The 19,753-nt window shown below is 42.1% G+C and overlaps 1 long non-coding RNA gene across 4 annotated transcripts in view; it reads right to left on the bottom strand.

The window, feature by feature from the left end:
* LOC141107756 (uncharacterized) overlaps positions 1–19,753 on the bottom strand; it is a 74,498-nt gene that overhangs the window by 49,467 nt on the left and 5,278 nt on the right. For all 4 annotated transcript variants that reach the window (XR_012235961.1, XR_012235960.1, XR_012235959.1 and 1 more), the window contains exons 2-3: positions 16,877–17,000; positions 9,136–9,282 (exon numbers count right to left, since the gene is read on the bottom strand). This is a non-coding gene — a long non-coding RNA (uncharacterized lncRNA). The remainder of the gene's footprint in view (positions 1–9,135; positions 9,283–16,876; positions 17,001–19,753) is intronic.

Raw genomic sequence — 19,753 nt, 5'->3', positions numbered from 1 at the left:
TACTCACCTTACCAGAGCTACACCCCCCCCCCCCCCCCCCCCCCCCCGCCTTTCTGCCCCCACTGCTGCTGGCTACACTGCTACTGATTAGAAATACTGGTGTTTCCAGGGATGGGAAGCATGTGACCTCCCCCCATTGTAAGTGTACACATTTTCCGTAATCAGATGTAGGTGACACATTGGGGTTGATATAGTAAAGGCAAAAAGACTGTTGAATTTGCAAGTACAGTTGCAATCTGCAGGGGCATTTGCTCCAGAGCTTAGTAAATGAGGGGAAGCTCTGCTGACTTCCCTCATCCAATAATATGCAAGCAAAAAATCTTGTTTTTTAATTTTCCTTGCATGTGATTGGGTATTCTTTGCAAAAGTGAAGCTTTACCTTATTTACTAAGCTCTGAAGAAAATGCCCTTGTTGAATGCAACTGCACTTGCAAAAGTGTACAGTCTTTTTGCCTTTAGTAAATCAATCCTATTGGATTTCTGTGCTAGCTGCAGCGTAGGCAGGAGCTGCAAGGGAGCACTGGTAAGGTGAGTATAAATAGGGCCCTTTATAACTACACAGGGTTGGTGTTTTTGTTATTTTTAGGGAGGTTTATTATTTCTTTTTGTACAGTGTTTTATGGATTTGTGTGGTATAGTGAGGAGTTACGTTTTTAAATATCCTTGTAAATATTTTTTGCAATGACAATCTTCTGTCTGTCTGTCTGTCTGTCTGTCTGTCTGTCTGTCTGTCTGTCTGTCTATCTGTCTATCTATCTATCTATCTATCTATCTATCCAAGCTAGCAGTGGCTATTTTGGCCCTACTTCTATGGATCACAGGAGTTCTGCACTCCTGTGACCTGTTTTCAGCCGACAGCGGGATAAAGTCTGCTGACATCACTCAGCCGGTCCAGGCTTTGGATTGATCCAAACTTCTTAGCAAGTTGCTGGGAGACTGAGCCAGATGCTCCTGCTCCCTGGACAGTCTGGCACTCCAGTGAGCGCTGGAGGGGCAGAGCAGAGAGCCGGTGACTGACAGTCACAGCTTTCTTCTCCGAGCAGAGAGGAGAACTAAGAGATCAGAGGTGTTTGATTGCTCAGTTCTCTGTGTAAAGCCGGTGGGGGATAGATTCAGCATCGGAACAATGCTACATTCACCTAGGTGAGTAGAAATGTTATTTTTTTTCCCAACCCCATACTTCTCTTTTAAATGCTATGCTTGGTTACTAATATATTTATCTGTACTTTCAACCATGCCCACATCTGCCTTTTAATTCGTTTTCAAATGGTTGCCTTCAGGATAAAACTAAAATAGTCTGTCTAACTCTAACGCAATCATGAAATTCCCTCCCTTGGTCTGAAGACATCCCTCCAACTCCAGCCAAAAGCCAGGCACATCTTAGACATAATGCATCAACCAAAGACTACATAGATTGTGAAGACAGGGAGAAAACCGAGGACTGCGTACAAAAATGAGCTCATCCTAGATTTATATGGAGCTGTAGGATATATTACACAAATGGATTCCGTACATGTTGTTTAATAGGACTCATTAACACACATTCCTAGAAAATCTCCTATCCAGCTGCCTGGTGCTTCCCTCAATTGTCCTGCCCGGCATATTTTCTGAGTGCGTAATTAATGACTCCGTTGAGAGGTGTTTAATTCCTTGGATTTTCTTTGGGCATAACCCAAATGTGACCCTGTAGATTCTGGGTGTGCCCATACAAGGGGGAGTCAAGGGAAACTCTGAGTAAACGTTGTGAAAGCGGAGGGGTGTGTGTGTGTGTGTGTGTGTGGGGGGGGGTGTTATTTACACAGAGGAATGTTCATATATGGTCCAAATCTGGAGAACTTCACACACACTTCTCACTTCAGTCACACAACACTCATCCTCCACATTCAACGCAGCCACCCTTTCACTGCCACATGACAGTGATGCGGTATGAAGCTGGGGAGAGGGAATGTCAGATGTTTGTTGGGAACCTGTCAGAATAGAAATTTGGGAGGTTTCACAGCTAACGTCTTCATATGCTGTAGGTGCAAACTCCATGACTGTCATCCTTCCCTGCTGAAAGAGTTGCTTACCTGGAACAAGCTTGTGTGTATCTGCTATTAGAACACTTGAAATGTATATGGACTGTTCTGGATTAGTGATTCGCTGAGTAGTAAAGTAAAGTAAGGATAACAATAACACCTTAGGGCCATATTCACATTTGTCCATTTTGCTGCAGCAAAAGTCTTACATTTGTCTGCAGGAAAATGCATGACAAGTAGAAATCCTATTCTATTCTATGAGGTGATTCACATCTATGCAATTCAGCTTAGTGTGAATGACAAAGAAGAGCTCTATAGGCCCATTCACACCTACAATGCATTTACAAATCCAGCCTAAAGCTTTTATCCCAAAAGAGCAAGTCATGAATGGCAGCTCATGCTTCCTATCCTGACATCATCTCGTTAAAGTTGAACTCCAGCTATGGATTTTATTACAGAGTTATATTGGTCCAGCTTGGAGCAATGTAAGTACAGTGGGGAAAATAATTATTTGATCCCTTGCAGATTTTGTAAGTTTGCCCACTTACAAAGAAATGAAGGTTCTATAATGTTTATCATAGGTGTATTTTAAATGATAGAGACAGAATATCAACCAAAAATCCAGAAAAAAACATATAAAACAAACGTTATAAATTGAGTTGCAGTTCAGTAAGTAAAATAAGTATTCGATCCTCAAGCAAAACATGACTTAGTACTTGGTTGAGAAACCCTTGTCGGCAAGCACAGAGGTCAGACGTTTCTTGTAGTTGGTTACCAGGTTTGCACACATCTCAGGAGGGATTTTGGTCCACTCCTCCTTACAGATCTTCTCTAAATCCTTAAGGTTTCTTGGCTGTTGCTTGGCAACTGGAAGTTTCAGCTCCCTCCATAAATTTTTAATAGGATTAAGGTCTGAAGACTGGCTAGACCACTCCATGACCTTAATGTGCTTCTTCTTGAGCCACTCTCCTTGGTGGTATGTTTTGGGTCATTGTCATGCTGGAAGAGCCATCCGTGATCCTTCTTCAGTGTTCTGGCTGAGGGAAGAAGGTTCTCATCCAAGATCTTACAATACATGGCCCCGTTTATTGGGCCCTCAATGCGGCAAAGTCGGTCTGTTTCTTTAGCAGAGAAACAACCCCAAAGCATCATGTTTCCACCTCCGTGCTTAACTGTAGGGATGATGTTCTTAGGATCATAGTCAGCATTTTTCATCCTCCAAACATGGCGAGTCCCCCTTCTTAAGAAGGCACATGTACAGTCATGCCAATGAACATATAAATGATTCAAAGAAGGATTGGGAGAAAGTGCTGTGATCAGATGAGACCAAAATTGAGCGCTTTGGCAATAACTTGACTCGCCGTGTTTGGAGGAAGAAAAATGCCGACTATGAACCTAAGAACGCCATCCCTACAGTCAAGCAAACTTACAAAATCTGCAGGGGATCAAATAATTATTTTCCCCACTGTATGGATATGCCATACCTGTGGAACTACTGTGGAACACCGCTACTACAGTGATCACGTTGTCTTCCAGGTTCCGTGCCTAGTGGCCGCCCTGCAGCATAGTAACCACAGGCACCACTCACAGAACACCTTGCATTTTTTTCTATGCATGCAAAGAGGACTCTGACAGGATGAAGTGGAGATCACGCTATCAATGTCCCGCCTCTACATCTTGCCCAATCAGAGAATGCATTTCATTCACTGAGAAAAATGCAAGGTGTTCCATGAATAGGGTCTATGCATAGTAGAGCTGCACAATTAATCGTTAAAAAATCGTGATCTCGATTCAACCCCACTGATGATCTCTATTGCTGAGTTTGCCGATTCTTTCATATAACAAGTAGAGAGACTTATCTGCTCACTCAGCTGTCAAAAGAAAACATCTGGGCAGTCTGCCAAGTTTTTAAAATGAAACAAAAAATCCAGGCAGTCTGCCAAGTTTTTAAACAACGTGTAAATGCAGGAAGTTTAACCACTTAAAGTCTAAATCTTTTTCTGACACTTGTTTCTTCAGTTAAAATCAATATTTTTTGCTAGAAAATTACTTGGAACCCCCAAACATTATATATATTTTAGCAGAGACCCTAGGGAATAAAATGTCAATTGCTGCAATATTTTATGTCACACTGTATTTGCCCAGCGGTCTTTCAAATGCAATTTTTTAGGAAAAAATACACTTCAATGAATAAAAAAAAAAAAAAAAAAACAGTAAAGTTAGCCCAATTTTTTTTGTTTTAATGTGAAAGATGATGTTACGCCGCGAGAATCGTGATCTATCTTCTAAGCAAAAAAATTGTGATTCTCATTTTAGCCAGAATCGTGCAGCTCTAATGAATAGTGAGTGACTCCCTGTGGTTATATGCAGGACTGCAGACATTCAACATGGGACCCAAAAGACAGCGCTGATCACTGTAGTAGCAGCGACTACTACAGTGATTCTCTGCTTCCACAAAAGAAAAGAAAAAAGGGGGGAAGCGCTATCTACAGTAGTAATAAAACCAACTTTAATAACAGCTTTAAAATCTCACAGTGTATGAAGTAATGCAAAGCTCATCAATAAGAACAATTCACCGCTGCAAACATCCCCTCCTGCAGAAGCCACTGGAGACAGAAGACGGAGCTGTCAGGTCAGGCTTCCCCCCTTTTATCTTTTACTTTGTTTCTGAGAAGTTGAGTGCACATGCTCAGCGGTCATATCGAGAGATTTAATATTTGAGAAATAGACGTATGAGTGCTGCCAGCATTGCTGCAAAGGTTGAAGGGGTGGGGGGTCAGCCTGTCAGTGCTCAGACCATACGCCGCACACTGCATCAAATTGGTCTGCATGGTTGTCGTCCCAGAAGGAAGCCTCTTCTAAAGATGATGCACAAGAAAGCCCGCAAACAGTTTGCTGAAGAGAAGCAGACTAAGGGCATGAATTACTGAAACCATGTCCTGTGGTCTGATGAGACCAAGATAAACTTATTTGGTTCAGATGATGTCAAGCGTGTGTGGCAGCAACCAGGTGAGGAGTACAAAGACAAGTGTGTCTTGCCTACAGTCAAGCATGGTGGTGGGAGTGTCATGGTCTGGGGGGGCTGCGTGAGTGCTGCCGGCACTGGGGAACTACCATGAATGCCAACATGTACTGTGACATACTGAAGCAGAGCATGACCTCTCCCTTCGGAGACTGGGCCGCAGGGCAGTATTCCAACATGATAATGACCCCAAACACACCTCCAAGACGACCACTGCATTGCTAAAGAAGCTGAGAGTTAATGTTATGGATTGGCCAAGCATGTCTCCAGACCTAAACCCTATTGAGCATCTGTGGGGCATCCTCAAACAGAAGGTGGAGGAGCGCAAGGTCTCTAACATCCACCAGCTCCATGATGTCATTATGGAGGAGTGGAAGAGGACTCCAGTGGCAACCTGTGAAGCTCTGGGGAACTCCATGCCCAAGAGGGTAAGGGAATGCTGGAAAATAATGGTGGCCACACAAAATATTGACACTTTGGGCCCAATTTGGACATTTTCACTTAGGGGTGTACTCACTTTTGTTGCCAGCGGTTTAAACATTAATGGCTGTGTGTTGAGTTATTTTCAGGGGACAGCAAATTTACACTGTTATACAAGCTGTACACTCACTACTTTACATTGTAGCAAAGTCAGTCTTGTCACATGAAAAGATATAATGAAATATTACAAAAATGTGATACTTACCTTTGTGCGATACTAACTATATATATATATATATATATATATATATATATATATATATATATATATATATATTTATCGTATTTATCGGCGTATAACACGCACCCCAAGTTTAGGAGGGAAGTTTAAGGAAAAAACTTTAAGGAGGGAAGTTTAACCACTTGCCGACCGGGCCATAGCCGAAAGACGGCAACAGCGCGGTCGGCTAGTTCTGGGTGGACGTCCATGGACGTCCTCCCAGAATACTGCTCTCGCGCGCCCCCTGGGGCGCGCACCCGAGAACTTCCGTGACCGCCGGGTCCAGAGGACCCGGCGCATCACGGATCACGGTAAACGGCCGCTGATCGCGGCCGTTTACCATGTGATCGCTCCGTCAAATGACGGAGCGATCACATGTCAACAGACCGGCGTCATCTCATGACGCCGGTTCCTCCCGCCCCTCTCTGTACCGATCGGTACAGTGCGAGGGGAGAGGGGGAGGGATCGGATGGCAGCACCGCTGTGGGCTGGATGTGTAGTGCCCACAGCGGTGCTCAGTGACAATTGTAGTCACATCCATCCATCCCTCCATGCTCAGCCAACCCTGCAATACTCTGCATAACACCCTGCAATACTCTGCATAACACCCTGCAATACTCTGCACTATACCCTGCAATACTCTGCATAACACCCTGCAATACTCTGCATAACACCCTGCAATACTCTGCATAACACCCTGCAATACTCTGCATAACACCCTGCAATACTCTGCATAACACCCTGCAATACTCTGCATAATACTCTGCACTATACCCTGCAATACTCTGCATAACACCCTGCAATACTCTGCACTATACCCTGCAATACTCTGCATAACACCCTGCAATACTCTGCATAATACCCTGCAATACTCTGCACTATACCCTGCAATACTCTGCACTATACCCTGCAATACTCTGCATAACACCCTGCAATACTCTGCATAACACCCTGCAATACTCTGCATAATACCCTGCAATACTCTGCATAATACCCTGCAATACTCTGCATAACACCCCGCAATACTCTGCATAACACCCTGCAATACTCTGCATAACACCCTGCAATACTCTGCACTATACCCTGCAATACTCTGCATAACACCCCGCAATACTCTGCACTATACCCTGCAATACTCTGCATAACACCCTGCAATACTCTGCATAACACCCTGCAATACTCTGCATAACACCCTGCAATACTCTGCACTATACCCTGCAATACTCTGCATAACACCCTGCAATACTCTGCATAACACCCTGCAATACTCTGCACTATACCCTGCAATACTCTGCATAACACCCCGCAATACTCTGCATAATACCCGGCACTACTCTGCATTATACCCGGCACTACTCTGCAATGTACCCGGGCACTACTCTGCAATATACGCGGGCACTACTCTGCAATATACCCTGCAATACTCTGCAATATACCCCGCAATACTCTGCAATATACCCCGCAATACTCTGCAATATACCCCGCAATACTCTGCAATAGCCCGCAATACTCTGCAATAGCCCGCAATACTCCGCAATTTTTAACCAGTTCCCGCCCACAGTCATATGACATCCCTGACTTTGAGCGGGTATATCTGAATGATGGGTGCAGCTACAGGCATCATTCAGATATCAGCTTTTTTAGCCGGCGATTTCCTACACCATAGGAATGATCATAGCTGCTGTTCCACTGCTTGATCATTCTTATGGGAGGCGAGAGGGGACGCCCCCCCCCTTCCCGCCACCCTCCGGTGCTTCTACCGACTCACCGCTACGATCGAAGCCAAGATCGTTTTTTTTTTATTATTATTTCAGGCTTCCCAGCCTAGAGGTGAGATGTGGGGTCTTATTGACCCCATATCTCACTGTAAAGAGGACCTGTCATGCCATATTCCTATTACAAGGATGTTTACATTCCTTGTAATAGAAATAAAAGTGATCAAAAATTTTTTTTGGGGGGGAAAAGTGTCAAACTAAAATAAATAAAGTAAAATAAACAATAAAAAAAAAAAAAAAAAAATTTAAAGCGCCCATGTCCGTGTGCTCGCATGCAGAAGCGAACACATACGTAAGTCCCGCCCACATATGAAAACGGTGTTCAAACCACACATGTGAGGTATCGCTGCGATCGGTAGAGCGAGAGCAATAATTTTGGCCCTAGACCTCCTCTGTAACTCAAAACATGTAACCAGGAAAAAATTTTAAAGCGTCACCTATGGAGATTTTTAAGTAGCGACGTTTGGCACCATTCCACGAGAGTGTGCAATTTTGAAGGGTGACATGTTGGGTATCTATTTACTCGGCGTAACTTCATCTTTCATATTATGCAAAAACATTGGGCTAACTTTACTGTTTTGTTTTTTTTTAAAGCACAAAACTGTTTCTTTCCCCAAAAAAACGCGTTCGAAAAATTGCTGCACAAATACCGTGCGAGATAAAAAGTTGCAACAACCGCCATTGTATTCTCTAGGGTCTTTGCTAAAAAAAATATATATAATGTTTTGGGGTTCTATGTAATTTTCTAGCAAATAAATTATGATTTTTACATGTAGGAGAGAAATGTCAGAATTGGCCTGGGCGCTCCAGAACGCCTGGAGGTGCTCCCCTGCATGTTGGGCCTCTGTATGTGGCCATGCTGTGTAAAAGTCTCACACATGTGGTATCGCCATACTCAGGAGTAATAGCAGAATGTGTTTTGGGGTGTAATTTGTGGTATGCATATGCTGTGTGTGAGAAATACCCTTCTAATATGACAATTTTGTGAAAAAAAAAAAAAAGAAAAAAAAAATCTTGATTTTGCAAAGAATTGTGGGAAAAGATGACAATTTCAAAAAAACTCACCATGCATCTTTCTAAATACCTTGGAATGTCTTCTTTCCAAAAAGGGGTCATTTGAGGGGTATTTGTACTTTTCTGGCATGTTAGGGTCTCAAGAAATGAGATAGGCCGTCAGTAATTCAGGTGTGATCAATTTTCAGATATTGGCACCGTAGCTTTTGGACTCTCTAACATTCACAAAGACCAAATAATATACACCAAGTTGTACTTATTTTTACCAAAGATATGTAGCGGTATAAATTTTGGCCAAAATTTACGAAGAAAAATTACTAATTTGCTAAATTTTATAACAGAAACAAAGAAAAATTCATTTTTTTACCAAATTTTCAGTCTTTTTTCTTTTATAGCGCAAAAAATAAAAAACCCAACGGTGATTAAATACCACCAAAAGAAAGCTCTATTTGTGTGAAAAAAAGGATAAAAATTTCATATGGGTAAAGTGTTGTATGACTGAGTAATTGTCATTCAAAGTGTGAGAGCACCGAAAGCTGAAAATTGGTCTGGTTAGGAAGGGGGTTTAAGTGCCCAGTGGTCAAGTGGTTAAGGAAAAAAACTTACATTTTAAATGCCCATCAATGCAGCCTTGCACACTGTCCACCTGCAGCCTTCCCCACTGTCCATCTGTAGCCTTCCACTGTCCATCTGCAGCCTTACAGTTTCCATCTGCAGCCTTTCAGTTTCCATCTGCAGCCTTTCAGTTTCCATCTGATTTTCAGGGGGAAAAAGTGTGTGTTATTTGCCGATAAATACGGTATATATATATATATATATATATATATATATATATATATATATATATATGTAAAGCGCTGCCTAAATTGATGGTGCTATATAAGGACCTGCAATGAATAACACACAGGCTGGCCATACATTGTACAATTTTCCATTACATTTACCAAAACCTTATAATATGAGGTCACACCTAAACACTTTCAATTTGTATCCAATCAGACAGGCCCTTGGACTACATAGTTAAAGGTAAATCTAAAGGAAATTAAATAAGAAAATTGTATAATGTATGGCCAGCTTAAAAGAGAAGTATGTTTTTTTATGCTAATTTATACTTTTTTTTGTTTTTTTTATTTATATTTTATTCACGAAACAGATTCTTTCCAAAAAAAAATGAGCTTGAAAAATTGCTGCACAAATATCGTGTGACATAAAAAGTTGCAATGACCACCATTTTATTCCCTAGGGTGTCTGCTAAAACAATATAGTTGTGCTCATAAGTTTACATATCCTGGCAGAATTTATGCTTTAATTTTTCAGAGAATATGATTGATAACACAAAAACTTTTCTTTCACTCATGGTTAGTGTTTGGCTGAAGCCATTTATTATCAATCAACTGTGTTTACTCTTTTTAAATCATAATGACAACAGAAACTACCCAAATGACCCTGATCAAAAGTTTACACACCCCAGTTCTTAATACCATGTATTGCCCCCTTTAACATCAATGACAGCTTGAGGTATTTTGTGGTATTTGTGGATGAGGCTCTTTATCGTCTCAGATGGTAAAGCTGCCCATTCCTCTTGGCAAAAAGCCTCCAGTTTCTGTAAATTCTTGGGCGGTCTTGAATGAACTGCATGTTTGAGATCTCCCCAGAGTGGCTCAATGATATTGAGGTCAGGAGACTGAGATGGCCACTCCAGAACCTTCACTTTAATCTGCTAAAGCCAATGACAGGTCAACTTGGCCTTGTGTTTTGGATCATTGTCATGTTGGAATGTCCAAGTATGTCCCATGTGCAGCTTCCTGGCTGATGAATGCAAATGTTCCTCCAGTATTTTTTGATAACATATTGCAATTATCTTGCCATCAATTTTGACCAAATTTCCTGTGCATTTGTAGCCCACATGCCAAAACATCAGCGCTCCGCCTCCATGTTTCACAGTAGGAATTGTGTACCTTTCATCATAGGCCTTGTTGACTCGTCTCCAAATGTAGCGTTCATGTTTGTGGCCAAAAAGCTCAATTTTGGTCTCATCACTCGAAATGACTTTGTGCCAGAAGGTTTGAGGCTTTGTTTCTGTGCTGTTTGGCGTATTGTAAGTGTGATACTTTGTGACATTTGCCTAGTATTGGCTTTCTTCTGGGGACTCGACCACGCAGCCCATCTTTCTTCAAGTGCCTCCTTTATTGTGCATCTTGAAACAGCCACACCACATGTTTTCAGAGAGTCCTGTATTTCACCTGAAGTTATTTGTGGGTTTTTCTTTGCATCCCGAACAATTTTCCTGGCAGTTGTGGCTGAAATTTTAGTTGGTCTACCTGACCGTGGTTTGGTTTCAACAGAACCCCTCATTTTCCACTTCTTGATTAGAATTCGAACACTGCTGATTGACATTCTCAATTCCTTGCAGATCTTTTTTATATCCCTTTCCTGTTTTATACAGCTCAACTACCTTTTCCCGGAGATCCTTTGACAATTCTTTTGCTTACCCCATGACTCAGAATCCAGAAACGTCAGTGCAGCACTGGATGAAAGATGCAAGGGTCTGTTAGGAGTCCAGAAACTCATTGACCTTTTATACATACACACTATTTACAAACAAACAGATCACAGGTGAGGATGGTTACTTTTAACAGCCATTCAAACCCCTTTGTGTCGACTTGTGTGCATGTTATCAGTCCAAAATCACCAGGGTATGTAAACTTTTGATCAGGGTCATTTGGATAGTTTCTGTTGTCATTATGATTTAAAAAGAGTAAACACAGTTTATTGATAATAAATGGCTTCAGCCAAACACTAACCATGAGTGAAAGAAAAGTTTTTGTGTAATCATATTCTCTGAAAAATGGCCAAGAAATCATAAATTTAGCCAGGGTATGTAAACTTATGAGCACAACTGTATATATAATGTTTGGGGATTCTGAGTATTTTTCTAGCAAAAAAATGATGATTTTTACATGTAGGAGAGAAGTGTCAGAATTGGCCTGGGTGGTAAGGGGTTAATTACCATAAGTAAGTAATATACAAATAATTATTATATATTGTTTTTAAGGTAATTTACTATATTTTTCAAAAACTGTACTCAAGCAGGTGTTTTAACAGACAAATTACTGAAGTTTGAAGTTATAACTTCCAACCAGTATTTTCACAGTAAATAGATAAATAATAAATTACTATCTTATAACATATGGCATATATAATATATGATTTAGCTTGTACCTTTTCATCAGCAGCAGATTCTCATTCTCCCTCTTAACTTTGTGAGAAAAACATTGGATTGTGGGTAAATCTTATACCCATAAACACATGTTTTTTCTTTGTAGATAAGAGGGCTGGGCTGGAAGGGAGCATTTGTCTTTTAGACACGCCCCCTTCTATGACACTGCAGTGAGAGGCGTGTCTCCACTGCAGCATTTTTATTGGGCAGCTAGGGCCAATGGTACTTTATCATTGGTCCAAGACTCCAAGCTGTCCATTGAGCTCAGTGCCTCTGACAAGAAGCGAGAAGAGGCACTGTGAACTCATCCTCTCAGTCTGCTGCAAACAGAGTGTGCCAGCTTTTATTTAAACTGACTGCTCTGATTGTAGCTTCTGCACTAGGAGCCCCGTAACTCTGGAACCATAGGTCGTAGGAGCCCCAATTTTTTTTTACCAGTGGTGGGGTAGTATGTTCATGGCATGGCTCTGCCTCACCTGCCTCCCCTGACTGCATGTCCCTGCTCGATTCCCTCAACAACACTGCCAGTGTTGATACGGGAATCCTTCCTGTTGAGCTATTGTGTTCTCCCAAGGAGGGGGAGTGGGGAACCGTCCTTGCTGGGAGAACACAATTGTTATTGCTAGCGGCTATAGCCACTGGCAATAATCTCATGCTAGAAATTCGACAGGCTGGCTGTACCCAAGTGGATTGATGGATCGACATGGGTACAATCAGCCTGCCCTGTATCTCCGGAACCATAGGTCGTAGGAACCAGTGGTGGGGTAGGACTTCAGCTACCTACCCCCTAAATTTGGGGTCTCTGAGACCCCAGGTCGCCAAGCTACGACCCTCAAAGTCAATCTTTTTTTTTTATGTTCATGGCAGGTGAGAAATCCGACAGGCTGGTTGTACCCAAGTGGTTTGATGGATCGACATGGGTACAATCAGCCTGCCCATAGATGGACTGAATCGAGATTCGAACCATCTATGGCTGGCTTAACACGGGTATATTGCAGGATGTAACACTTTGAATTAGGCTTTGTAGATAGTACATGTGATTGTTAAGACATATTTGCATTGTTATGGGCAGTCTAAAAACACCCATAAATGGCTCGATTCTTAGCTGAAACTTGCTAAATTGGTTGAAATTAGGGCCATAGTTGACCTTGCAAGCACCACCCAGTTCAACAAAAGCCAATTTAAAAATTGACTGAGCCTGGTAACACTGAATAGGTGCCAGTGTATTTAAGCAGCTGCAGGTGCTGCGACTAGCTGAATACAATGTTGACAGTGGAAATTTCTCCATCCATGTTGTAGAGTGGATGGGGGAATTGACTAATTTTCGCTTGTCCGGCCCACAGGTTGAACAAGAGAAAATCAAGTTTTGGATGGCAGCTTTAATTCCATCAGTGTGAACCATTTTTATAGAAGTTAATCACCGAACCTCCAATACCCATTTACTGCAAGGGTGGGAGAGATGTCATAATAAACAATTAGATGTTTCTGGTTCTAAACTCTTATACTGGACACAAACAGTGTCATCATTTTCTTTCAAATTTAAGCTGTCCCACCCAAGCAGGTTGGAACTCAAACTGTTTTGCTGATTTAACAGATTCGATCTGAAAGAAAATCTACCTTGTGAGGCCAACCTAATAATGACAGATGAGAATAACCAGCAGATGGAAAACTATAATAAAAACCCCATCACCACCCTGAGCCATCTATCATCTAGCGGAGGGAATCCTGGTAATCACAAGGGAAAATCCATCAAACAGCTCCCATATAGGAAGAGAGATAAGACAGGGAGTTCCCTTTCTGCAGACCTGAATTAATAATATAGAAGCGCCCTCTACTGTCAAGTTCTGAAAATGGTCTAATTGGCACATAGTATAGATGTGGGCGTAACTGGGACTGTAAAGAAATTTGGGTTTGGAAAGGAGATCTGGATTACAAAGGAATTTTGGTCTGAAGGAGAAATCTGTGGGCATGCCCTATCATGTGTGAGAAATATTAACTTGAACTATTTATAGCAAGTGAAAAAAATCATTATGTAATAAGTCACATTTTAATTTTCAGTGCTATTCCACTGATTTAGAAAGAACAGCACATAAACTGCATTAACCCATATCAACCTATTGATGCAAGTCCTTAAAGACAACTACTACTAAGGTGGCAATGATACCAAATACTGAAATAGTTAAAGTAGAACTATAAGCAAACCTTTTTTTCTTTTTGGATAGAATAAGGCTGGGTACACATGGGACGAAAATCAGATGAAAGTGATTGGTTCGCCAGGAACCAGCTGACTTTCAGTCCGTGTGTACAGCTTCCTTTCCAACAGAAGCCGGTTTCATGACCAGCATCTGTTGAATGAGCATGCTGGAAAACTATTATCCGACCAGCGCTCGCAGCTAATGGCTAATGGCTTCGAGCACTGATTAGTGTGTTCTGGTGGAGGGGGCAGTCCCCCTGTCAGAACAAAATAGCTCAGTGAGGGAGATCACTGCACTAACATCACTTGTGTTAGTACAGTGATCTGTATATTCAGAGCGCTGGGTTGAAGGAAAAAAACGTACAGTGTGTACCCAGCTTAAGGGAGGATTAAAACCCATCAGGTTTTTTTCTACCCCATCTGTGTCCTATTACGGAGATTTCCCTTCACTTCCTGTACCATAGTCAAACCAGGAAGTGAGAGGAAATTCTTGCAAATTAAGGGAATCCCTTGAGGCCCCCCAGAACTCGTAACCCCCTTTACTCTGATACCCCTAACTAAAATCTAGTTGAACCAATTGCCTTCAGAAGTCTCCTAATTAGTAAATAAAGTCCACCTGTGTGTAATTTAAGCCCTCAGAGGTTTGTTGGAGAGCCTTAGTGAACAAACAGCATCATGAAGGCCAAGGAACACACCAGACAGGTCAGGGATAAATATGTGGAGAAGTTTAAAGCAGGGTTAGGTTATAAAAGAATATCCCAACCTTTGAACATCTCATAGAGCACTGTTCACTCCAACATCCGAAAATGGAAAGAGTATGGCACAACTGCAAACCTACCAAGACATGACCGTCCACCTAAACTGACAAGCTGGGCAAGGAGAGCATTCATCAGAGAAGCAGCCAAGAGGCCCATGGTAACTCTGGAGGAGCTGCAGAGATCCACAGCTCAGGTGGGAGAATCTGTCCACAGGACAACTATTATGCCCCGTACACACGAGCGGAATTTTCCTCAGAAAAAACTTGGATGGTTTTTCCAACGGAATTCCGCTCAAGCTTGCCTTGCATACACACGGTCACACAAAAGTTCTCTGAACTTTCGACCGTCAAGAACGCGGTGACCTACAACACTACGCCGAGCCGAGAAAATGAAGTTCAATGCTTCCGAACATGCGTCGAATTGTTTCCGTGCATGCGTGATTTTTTGCGCATCCAAATTGCATACAGACAAACGCATTTTCGGATAGGAAATTAGAGAACCTGCTCTCAATCTTTTACACACGGTCGGAATTTCTGACCAAAAGCTCACGTCCGACTTTTTCTGGCAGAATTTCTGATCGTTTGTACGCGGCATTAGTTGTGCACTCCACAAATCTGGCCTTTATGGAAGAGTGGCAAGAAGAAAGCCATATGCTAAACCATACAGCCAGACCTACAATGGAATGGTTAAAATCAAAGTCTATTCATGTTTTAGAATGGCCCAGTCAAAGTCCAGACCTAAATCCATTTGAGGATCTGTGGCAAGACTTGAAAATTGCTGTTCACAGACGCTCTCCATTCAATCTGACAGAACTTGAGCTGTTGTGCAAAGAAGAATGGGCAAAAATTTCACTCTCTAGATGTGCAAAGCTGGTAGAGACATACCGAAAAAGACTTGCAGCTGTAATTGCAGCAAAAGGTGGTTCTAAAAAGTATTGACCATTTATCATTTTCCTTCCACTTCATAATTATGTGCCACTCTGTGTTGGTCTATCACATAAAATCCCTATACAGTAGTAGCGTGGATTACGAGCATAGTTCGTAATCCAAAGCACTTGTATATCAAAGCGAGTTTCCCCATAGGAAATAATGGAAACTCAGATAATTTGTTCCACAGTCACTGCTGGTGTATGCAATACTGTATGTTGCCAGAGGTGCAGGGGTGCTGGTGCATGCAGTACCGCATGTGGCCAGAGGTGCAGGGGCGCCAGAGACACTCGGAGATGCTCAGAGACACTCGGGAATGGAGTGTCTATGAGTGTCTCCGAGCGCCATCGGCGCCCCTGCACCTCTGGCCAGATGTGGGACTGCACACCCCAGCGGCTTGATACCCTGCTTGTTTTGCGAGACAATGCTTGAAAATTGAGTCAGGATTTTTTTCTTTAAATAGCTCGTATTGTGAAACACTCGTAAACCGTGTTACTCGCAATCCGAGGTTTTACTGTAAAATAACATTTACATTTTTAATAGTAACATGACAAAATGTGGAAAATTTCTAGGGGAAATGTCATCCGGCTGTGTCAGTGGTTTGGAACCAGTGGAGTCTCACCCCACTGCTCTCTGATAGGTAACCACTGACACCAAAGATCTTCTTAGCCATCTATAAGGGCGACATTCTTCCCACTGACCACCAACGTAAAGAGCATTCTTTCCAGTGACCACCAATATAACTGGCATTTTTTCTAATGATCCTCAGCGTAAGGGGCATTTTTCCCAGTGACCCTCTAACAACCAATGTAGTGGGGCCTATCTCCTACTCACCACTAATGTAAGGGAAAAATACAATGGCTACCAGCATCAAAAGATCCTTTTACCACTGGCCACTAAGATAAGGGGCCACCTTCTCTATTTGCCACCAATGTAAGGGAAGGGCCTCTTCTGCTGACCTCCAATGTCATTGAACACTATTTTCACTATCTGGTTTTCTTTTCTGACTAATAATATTTACTTCATATTCATTGTATGATTATTACTGAAAATAATTATCTCATAAGGGTGTTAACTTAAAAAAAGTGATTTGCCTTGTCAAGTCTAGATACAACTTACTGATCACTCATCAGGGGTTCCCTAAGACCTGAAAAGTATTTTAAACATTCCTCTGAGGTGAAAGGTTTGAGAAAGGCTGCTTTAACCTTTTGCTAGTGAATCTATAATAATAGTAATAATAATCTGATACCTGTGCTGCTGGTTATACTGAGGTTGTGACATCTGTCTGTACTCTTGCATCTCCTTATCTTGGCCTCCATCTGAGCAGGTGTTAATCACCGAGGTGAATTATTTTTACAGTCATCACTTATTTCCTGTCAAAAAAGAAAGAACATTAGAAATCATTTATAAGGAATATATAAAGTGATTGTGATTGGCCAGCGCCGGCACTGAGCATTGCTATGATCCATTCTGGAAGCGCTGCATAAAGAAGAGAGAGAAGAGCGGGGATTTCAAATCCCAGCACCACTACATGGGCTCTGTTGGTACTGACAGCTCGACACCCACAGAGATAAGTAATGCGGGGCCTGAGAGGGGCAGTGGGGTGATGGGAGGATGTAGGGCGTTAATTCACCTTTTAATTTTTTTCTGAAAAAGTAAACTAACCCTTTAAAACACCAGGATTGCACGCCGTTCCCATATGTTTCTCCAACACTTCTTCCTCACCAGTGGGGGGATTCTGCAGCACTTTGGCCAGTGAGACAATGTTGTAGAAGAAAGTGAGTTTCCACAATATAGGGATCCTGTTGCTAGCGATTTTGCTACAACTGGATCACTAGTCTGACATGGGGTTTAAGCTGGTCACACACTGATCGAAATTCTGACGCTTTAGCAAGGACCAGCCAATGTTAGATCAGTGTGTGGCTGTCCCTGCTTAATAAAAGTCAATTGTTTAATCAACTTCTGTCAAAGGGCTGGATCAACACCTTTGTGTTTTTGCTTAATGCTTTTACCACTGACATCAATGGAAGAGGCTCAAAACGCATCTCAGCACACACGGCAAGGTGCATGTCAACACATCGTGACACATATTAAAGCATCATAATGACGTCCACATACGTTTTGACGCGTTTCTATTGATTTCAATGGAAGAAGCATCGAAGCAAGACACATGGGTGTGAGTCCAGCCTCAGAAAAGTGTCCCCATTGGGTGATCTCCGCTTAGATTAAGGGCTTTTTCACACTATGGGCACAAAACAACAAGCTGAAATCTACCGCTTATAACAGGCTCTGTGTTGCATTAATGCATACTTGTTGGAACTGGAACATTTTAATGCAGCGTGCAACATTTATTGTGTGTCAACGTGCGCTAAATGCAATGGGCATGGTGTGAATCCAGCCTAAGGCCTCACGCACACGAGGCGTCTGTAAAGGCCCCTTTGAATGCCAGAACTCCTGGCAGGAAAATGCTGCTTAAAAAATGTGATAAAAGCTGCATATTACACAGGCGTTTAGGTGCATCTAGTGTTTCAGCGTAAATGCTTTCTACTGGCCAGAATAATATTTTATTCTGCCCATTGGAATGCATTAACGGGCATAAGAAACACAGAAGAGTGACAGAAGAAAAAAGACCAATTGGTCCAATGAGTCTGCCCATTTTTTTGTTTACTCTTTAGTCTGAATATAGAGCTACAGTCAGGTCCATAAATATTGGGACATGGACACAATTCTAATATTTTTGGCTCTATACACCACCACAATGGATTTGAAATGAAACAAACAAGATGTGCTTTAACTGCAGACTTTCAGCTTTAATTTGAGAGTATTTACATCCAAATCAGGTGAACGGTGTAGGAATTACAACAGTTTGTATATGTGCCTCCCACTTTTTAAGGGACTAAAAGTAATGGGACAAATGGCTGCTCAGCTGTTCCATGGCCAGGTGTGTGTTATTCCCTCATTATCCCATTTACAAGGAGCAGATAAAAGGTCCAGAGTTAATTTCAAGTGTGCTATTTGCATTTGTAATCTGTTGCTGTCAACTCTCAATATGAGATCCAAAGAGCTGTCACTATCAGTGAAGCAAGCCATCATTAGGCTGAAAAAACAAAACAAACCTATCAGAGAGATAGCAAAAACATTAGGTGTGGCCAAATCAACTGTTTGGAACATCCTTAAAAAGAAAGAATGCACCGGTGAGCTCAGCAACACCAAAGGACCCGGAAGACCACGGAAAACAACTGTGGTGGATGACCGAAGAATTCTTTCCCTGGTGAAGAAAACACCCTTCACAACAGTTGGCCAGATCAAGAACACTTTCCAGGAGTTAGGTGTATGTGTGTCAAAGTCAACAATCAAGAGAAGACTTCACCAGAGTGAATACAGAGGGTTCACCACAAGATGTAAACCATTGGTGAGCCTCAAAAACAGGAAGGCCAGATTAGAGTTTGCCAAACAACATCTAAAAAAGCCTTCACAGTTCTTGAACAACATCCTATGGATAGATGAGACCAAGATCAACTTGTACCAGAGTGATGGGAAGAGAAGAGTATGGAGAAGGAAAGGAACTGCTCATGATCCAAAGCATACCACCTCATCAGTGAAGCATGGTGGTGGTAGTGTCATGGCGTGGGCATGTATGGCTGCCAATGGAACTGGTTCTCTTGTATTTATTGATGATGTGACTGCTGACAAAAGCAGCAGGATGAATTCTGAAGTGTTTTGGGCAATATTATCTGCTCATATTCAGCAAAATGCTTCAGAACTCATTGGACGGCGATTCACAGTGCAGATGGACAATGACCCGAAGCATACTGCGAAAGCAACCAAAGAGTTTTTTAAGGGAAAGAAGTGGAATGTTATGCAATGGCCAAGTCAATCACCTGACCTGAATCCGATTGAGCATGCATTTCACTTGCTGAAGACAAAACTGAAAGGAAAATGCCCCAAGAACAAGCAGGAACTGAAGACAGTTGCAGTAGAGGCCTGGCAGAGCATCACCAGGGATGAGACCCAGCGTCCGGTGATGTCTATGCGTTCCAGACTTCAGGCTGTAATCGACTGCAAAGGATTTGCAACCAAGTATTAAAAAGTGAAAGTTTGATGGATGATTGTTAATCTGTCCCAT

Source organism: Aquarana catesbeiana, linkage group LG09 (genome assembly GCF_042186555.1).
Source record: "Aquarana catesbeiana isolate 2022-GZ linkage group LG09, ASM4218655v1, whole genome shotgun sequence".
Taxonomy (NCBI): domain Eukaryota; kingdom Metazoa; phylum Chordata; class Amphibia; order Anura; family Ranidae; genus Aquarana; species Aquarana catesbeiana.
The sequence above is the reverse complement of the archived record's forward strand: the minus strand, read 5'-3'. Positions and strand labels throughout refer to the sequence as shown.